At 50.3% G+C, this 6,570-nt stretch overlaps 1 protein-coding gene across 2 annotated transcripts in view; it reads left to right on the forward strand.

The window, feature by feature from the left end:
* LOC146396625 (uncharacterized) overlaps positions 1–6,289 on the forward strand; it is a 506,518-nt gene extending 500,229 nt beyond the window's left edge. The window contains exons 9-11 of one of the 2 annotated variants that reach the window (XR_014827716.1): positions 516–5,001; positions 5,130–5,384; positions 5,815–6,289. The gene's annotated coding sequence lies outside the window, so the exon portion shown is untranslated. Of the gene's footprint in view, positions 1–515; positions 5,002–5,129; positions 5,405–5,814 lie in introns of those variants that run through there. The other variant, XM_084996791.1, reaches the window with a different exon arrangement.
* Positions 6,290–6,570: the final 281 nt, after the last annotated feature.

Consider the following 6,570-nt stretch of genomic DNA (forward strand, 5'->3'; position numbering starts at 1 on the left):
CCCTGGGAGAAGGATTCAGAAGGTTCCTACAAACCCACAGCCCTGCACAAGCGCTTTCCCATCCGACTCCCGACCTCGGGCTGAACCCCGTCACAGAGATCATCCCTCCCAGCCCCACGGGGTCAGCCAAGGGGGCCCTCAAAGTCCAGGGCCACAGCTGGGGCCTGCTCCACAGACACCAAACATCTGGCTGCTGGCTTCTGGAACCATGACGGGCTGTGGGGAGAGAGGCCCCTTGAGAACGCGTCAGTCTGATCTCCCCCAGGAGGCCCCAAGCCTGGATCTGCCCAGGCATGCAAGGAGCCAAACTGAAATGAAGGCAGCAAGAAGCAGGGGCAGGCTTCTCTGGGAGGCAGGATGGGGCTGCCTCAGTTTCCTCATCAGCAACTTGGGGCGATGAGACTGAGACTCAGATCACAATAATGCTGCCAGGCTCAGAATGAGTGCTCAGGAAGGGGTCAATGTACACATTATTATTTTTAACTAGAAATACAGCCAGCCTTCTGTATCCACAGGCTGTCAGTTCCAGAACCTCCTGGCGGATACCAAAATCCCCAGATGCTCAAGTCCCTGATATAAAACGGTATAGTATTTGCATATAACCTGTGGACACCCTCCCAAACACTTTCATCATCTCTGGATCTCTTGTAATCCCTAATTCCATATGCATGCTATGAAAGTCACTGGCAATACCATGTAAATGCTATGTAAATAGTTGCCTGCACGGGGAACATTCAAGTTTTGTTTTTTGGAACTTTCTGGATTTTTTTTCCCCAAAAACTGGTGATCCAAGGTTGGTTGATTCCACAGATGCAGAACTCATGGATACAGAGGGTGACTGTTTTCATCTCACCAGGCACACTCTGAGCTCCATTTTTAGCACAGAGAGTTCAAGGTCAAGGAACCTCTAGGAGAGGGGCAGCACATGTGGGAAATGAAAATGCAAGGGTCTGGTCTCAGCAGGACTTGGGCTTAAATTTAGTCTCCACTTCTTGCAATCTTGTGTCCCTGGGCAGCTTACTTACGGGGGCTGAGCCTCAGCTTGCACATTTGGCCAATGGGACCAGTGTCAGCATCCCAAGGTTGCCTGATGATCACATAGGAGTTTACGGTCAAGGTCTTCGTTATCACTCGATTTTTCTCATCACCATGGTTTACTTAAATGCCACACCCTAGGCAGACTGCTGGGCTATGGCGATGATGGCGCTGGTGCTTGTCCTCAGATAAAGCCCTTCCCATTTAGCCTAGACTCGGTTTCCCCCACTGCACAGTGGGGAGACTGCTTGGTCCTGGCATGCCTTCTCTGGAGATGGCACGGGAGCCAGAAGCAGCCTCCTAGCTGGGGCCACATTCCCCGAGGAAGGTCGGAGACAGGGCTGGGCGTGGCAGGGGAGCCCGAGACACCATCCATCTTCCGGACCTGCTCCACGTGCCGGCATGGTTATTAGCGCCGTGAAGATTCAATCATGCTTCTCATCCGTCTGGGAGCCACATCACGTCCCAGCTGTCTCCTGCCTCGGCCCTCCTGAATCCCAGGAAGGCAGGAATCAGAGTTGAGACCTGTCTTTATGGCCCTGGGGATGGGGTGTCCCCCCGCCCCCAGTTTGTCCAGGAAGAACCCAGGGATCAAGGGCATCAGTTTAGATCCTGACTTTGCCTCCTCCTTGCTGGGTGGCTTCTCCTGTCTCAGCCTGTTTCCTCGTCCATAAAATGAAGGTTGCATTAAGAACTGGTGCCATAGCTGGGATGGTGCTGGGCATGCAACAAGTGCTCAGGAAACAGGAGTTGTTGCCGTTTTTATGGAATCAGCAGGCGCTGAACCACTGCAAAAAGAACATAAAGAACAAGCAATTAGCTCACTGTGAGAACCATCCCCACATACATAAGGAGCTGGATAATTGCTCCCTTTCATTGCAGTTCCCCAAGCCCCTTGAGGAAGGTAAAGAATAAACCCTTCACTTAATGTGGAACCATCCAGTATACAGCAGGAGCTGGATAATTGCTCTCTTTCATTGCTTGATGTTCAAGTGTTCTATCTTTATTAAAGCAACTTACCACCTTTTACCAACAGCTATCTGCTTTTAACTGCACCAGTTTCATTTCCCACATGTGCTGCTTCTCTCCTAGTTTGACCTCCAGTAATCTCCTTGACTTCAAACTCTGGCGCTAAAATTGGAGTTCAGAATTTGCCTGGTGGGTGGACACATTTGACCTTCCCTGTGTCCCCGAGGTCTGCCTCTGTGGATTCAACCAGCCTTGGTACCAAGGTGGGGGAAAGAGAGATGGAGACTCGGGTGATCCCAACGCTACTGTGGATCTGTTCAGTGATCTTGAGCAGGGTGCATCTCCCCTGGGTTTGTGAATTGAGGAGGTAAAGATGGTTAACCTTGACCATTTCTATGCAAGGGAAAGATCCTTTGGTCCCTCACCTTCATTGTGGTTTATGGGCATCCAGCATCCAGGAAGGGCCAGCCCCTGGGAATCCTCAAATGAATGACGTCGAGGGGCTTGGGGTGCCTTTTGCAGGCCCCCCTTGAAACCGGCATAAATGAGACAGTGTCAGAATTTACTAGAAGCAAAGGCAGCTGTTACTCCCTGCAAATTTCCCTGTGTGAGTCCCACTGCTCCCTAAATCTTGGCCACCATGTGGTAAGGAGCCACCTCTTCAGTCCTTTAAGGGGGCAGCAAGGAGTTAGATGATCAGTGATGGCCTGGTACAGCTACCCCTCCAACCACTGACTGGCTTCTTCAGCCAGCCATCTGTCCATCTGTCTGTCCATCCATCTGTCCATCTGTCTGATACTTTGGTGCTCGTTACATAGTCGGTACCAGGCTTGGGGCTGGGTACCATAGCATTCCCATTTGGGGCTCCAAGGTGCCAAGTTTTTACGATTTCATAGCCCAATCTACCAATTACAAAAAATGGGAAAGGGGGGCGTTCAGAGGGAGAATGCAGGGTCTCAGGTTCTCTCATGCCTCTGCCCCCAGCATCCCTCTGCCCTCCAGCCTAGGGTACAGGAGGGTGGGGAAGCCCAGGTCACTTGGTCACTTGCCTTTAGCATTTAGCATCTTCAGGTCTTTCAACCCAGTTCACACCAAGGTGTGAATGACTGAATATTCTTACCCCCTGGGTCATTTTCTATTGAAAGTGAAAGCTGCTGAACCATGGGACTCTCTGGCAGAGCCCTCTTGGATTGTAGACTAATAAGCCTAATTAAGGAAAAATTTGAGATCTCAGTGGGGCTGGCATGATGGGGGCGGGGGGAGTCTGGAAAGTCCTGCTTGCATAACAGCCTGGCTTGGGAGGGAGAGAAATACCAGCGTCAGGAGTCTCCCATGCACAGCCCTCAACAGTTTGTACAGTCACTGGGCAGACACATCCCATCCTGAAGTGATGAGACTGTCCCAAAGCCAAGGCTGGTAATGCCTACTTCAGGCTCTTTCCTCCCAGGTGTGTCTTGCTGTGTATCCCACACATACTGCATCAGCCCCGGGTACAGCAAGTGCAGACAAAAGGTGCCTTTTGGTGGACACCCTCCCTCGTTCTTATCTAGCCATCATTCAGCACAAGTCTAGTTCCTGCTTTCCTCCTTCACTGCCCTCCCCCCACCGTACACGTGCAATGAATTATATCCTGGGGCGGGGAGGGGGTCTGCCTGGGCATTAAAAAAAAAAAATCACATGATAGAAAACTCCACCAGCCATTTTTTTTCCCTTTTTGTCCCCATGAGCAGGTGCACATTGTAATGTCCCTGATTTTCAAGATCTGATTAAACTGTCATAGATGCAGCACAATCGCAATAACTCCTTCGCCTCGGTGAGGCCCAAATTATTATGGACCTGTGCACACCCAGAGACGTTGTAGATAAGGACCTGTCAGCGTTTCTATTACCATGCACTGTTTGGGGGATTTGTTTATTTAAATTGGATGGATGGGGTGCACCAGGGAGCAATGGATGGGCTGGCAGCGTGGGTGGTGACTGAGGGAGGCAAATGTCGCCTTCCTGCTGCCACCTGTTGACGTCATGCATGTCTGGAGTTCGTGCCCCACTGACTTACAGCAGATGGAGCGGGTTGAGCAGCTGCAGGAAGCTGGAGTAAGAGGTGGTCCTAGGAAAGATGATGGGGAGGATGGGGTATGGGACATGTCACATCCACGCTGATAGTGGCTTTGGAGGGGAGGCAAGATGAAGCGCCAAAAAGCAGTGGGGAAAGGAACTTTGAAAATGCACTGTGCATAAAATAACTCCCTGACAGCATTTGGGGCAGGATATGTGTAAATGCGTGCTGGATCTCATCAGCGGCTTCCCTTCCAAACTCTTGACCATGGATGGCCCTTGAGACCCTGTGCTGTCAAGTCTCCCCTCTGACACACCCCCATCTCCCTGACTCTGCTCCAGCACGTGGCCATTCAAGTCCTTAAACATACCAAATTTCGATACCACAGGGCCTTTGCACAGGCTAAACCTCCTGTCTAAAATGCACACCTCCAGCTGGATCCCCCTCACTCTTCCAGCCTCAGTGAAATCACTCCTCTGATGACCATCCCTGATCACTCCAGTGAGGCTCCAGCCTTTGCACCCGCCTCAGCATTTGTCACTTTTTCACGCATTGCATTCTGTCCTTTGCCAACAGAGCATTTATCACCATGGGTAATTATGTCCTTGAGTGTTTGTTTATTTGTTTATTCTCTGGAGAGGACATATGTTGTTTTTGTCTTCCCACCCTCCCTTCTTTGGAGAAATTGCAGTCACTCATTGCATGTGGTTCCAGCCTGGCTGTCATCACAGACTCGGTCGGCCCTCTCCCTCAAAGTGCACCGTGAGCCCCAGGAGTGGGGGTGGGGCAATCACAACATTCTACCCCCCCACAAGAAGGACTGGTCCAAGGTTTGCCCATGAGACCCAAGCAAGGATAACCAGTGACGACAGAGCAGAGGCTGTAATGGGGCTTTTAAAACATGGCAGCAAATGCATTGATGCTTCTTGCTCCCAACAAAAGGTGAGGGAATCTAGTTCTTCTCCCCTCAGATTTGGACAGACTTTTGTGACTCTGCATGGCTAGGTTTGTAACCCTAAGGCTAGGTTACAGAAGGTGACATAGCTTCCACCTGGCTCTTTCTCTCTCAGGACATTCATCCTTGGAACCCAGCCACCATATTGTGAGGAAGCCCAAGCCACATGGAGAGGCCACATGTTTGATGTTCTAGCCCCAGCTGAGTTCCTAGCCAAGAGCCAGCATGAACTGTCAGACGTGTGAGCAAAGGAGACTTCGGATGATTCCAGCCCCAGCCTTTGAGTCACCAGAGGTGATGCCAAGTGGAGCAGAGACAAGCTGTCCCACCGAGCCCTGCCCAGATTGCAGATTTGGGAACAAAATAAATGGTATTGTTTTAAGACACTCAGTTTTGCGATGGTTTGTGATGCAGCCATAGAAGAGGGATGCTAAGCTGAGAGGACATGGTGTGAGGACCCTGGGCAGCCAGGATTTAGACCCAGGCAATGTGCTTTTTCTGCATGCCACAGACTCTCTGAACAAAGGGTGTGTGGGCAGACCACAGGGGTGAGGAGCTACCCCAGGCATCGAGGAGAAGGAAAAGTATTTCTTATGACCTGAGTTCTGGCTGCATAGAAACAGGGGAAAGAGGAAGAATCAGGGGTGAGAAAAAGCAAAGTGGTAGGTAGCAAACAGCCCCAAAGACCAAACAAACACTGGCACTATTGCCTAGCCGGCTGGGCTGGCCAGGGGTCATCACTTTGGGATCTGGAGAGACAATCAGCTGATCTGAGGAAATACTTTCCTAATTTCTTCCAGCATCTGCAAGCTGCTTGGGATCAAGAATGCTTCAGTGAGAGAAAGGGCTGTGCAGACCTGCCAATGGCTGTCTACCTCTGCTCCTCCAGGTCCATCCCTATCCTGGACTTTGGAAGGGCTCACATTGGTGGAGCACTTTGTTCACCCTTTTGTTCCTCAGGTCTCAGGAGCAAGAACAGATTGGATGTCAACATGGACCTAAAGACTTGCCACACTCCCTTCTTTGCGATTTGTAATTATGACTAAGGACTGCTTCCCCTCTCTGGACTTCTATTTCTTCATCTGTGAAATAACATTGACTCATTCTTTACCATCAACTGGGAGGGGCCTCTGTAAGCTTAGAAAACTCCTACTTAACCCTCAAGACCCCAACTAAAACATCCTATCCCCCTGAACCCATATAAGATAGAGCAACTTTCGCAGCTTATGATTTCCCTATGATGATAATAATAATAATAACAAAAGTTGATATTTATTGAATGCCTACTATGTGTCAGGTGGTGTTCTAAGAGTATTATGCAATTTAAATAATTCTGGAGTTCCCGTCATGGTGCAGCAGAAATGAATCCGACTAGGAACCATGAGGTTTCAAGTTGGATCCATGACCTTGCTCAGTGGGTTAAAGATTTGGTGTTGCCATGAGCTGTGGTGTAGGTCGCAGACGTGGCTCGGATCCTGCATTGCTGTGGCTGTGGCATAGGCCGGCAGCTACAACTCCAGTCCAACCCCTAGCCTGAGAACCTCCATATGCTATGG

Source organism: Sus scrofa, chromosome 14 (genome assembly GCF_054392235.1).
Source record: "Sus scrofa isolate SSC_HxYL_T2T_F1_AM1 chromosome 14, Sscrofa_HxYL_maternal_Yorkshire_Landrace_v2.0, whole genome shotgun sequence".
Taxonomy (NCBI): domain Eukaryota; kingdom Metazoa; phylum Chordata; class Mammalia; order Artiodactyla; family Suidae; genus Sus; species Sus scrofa.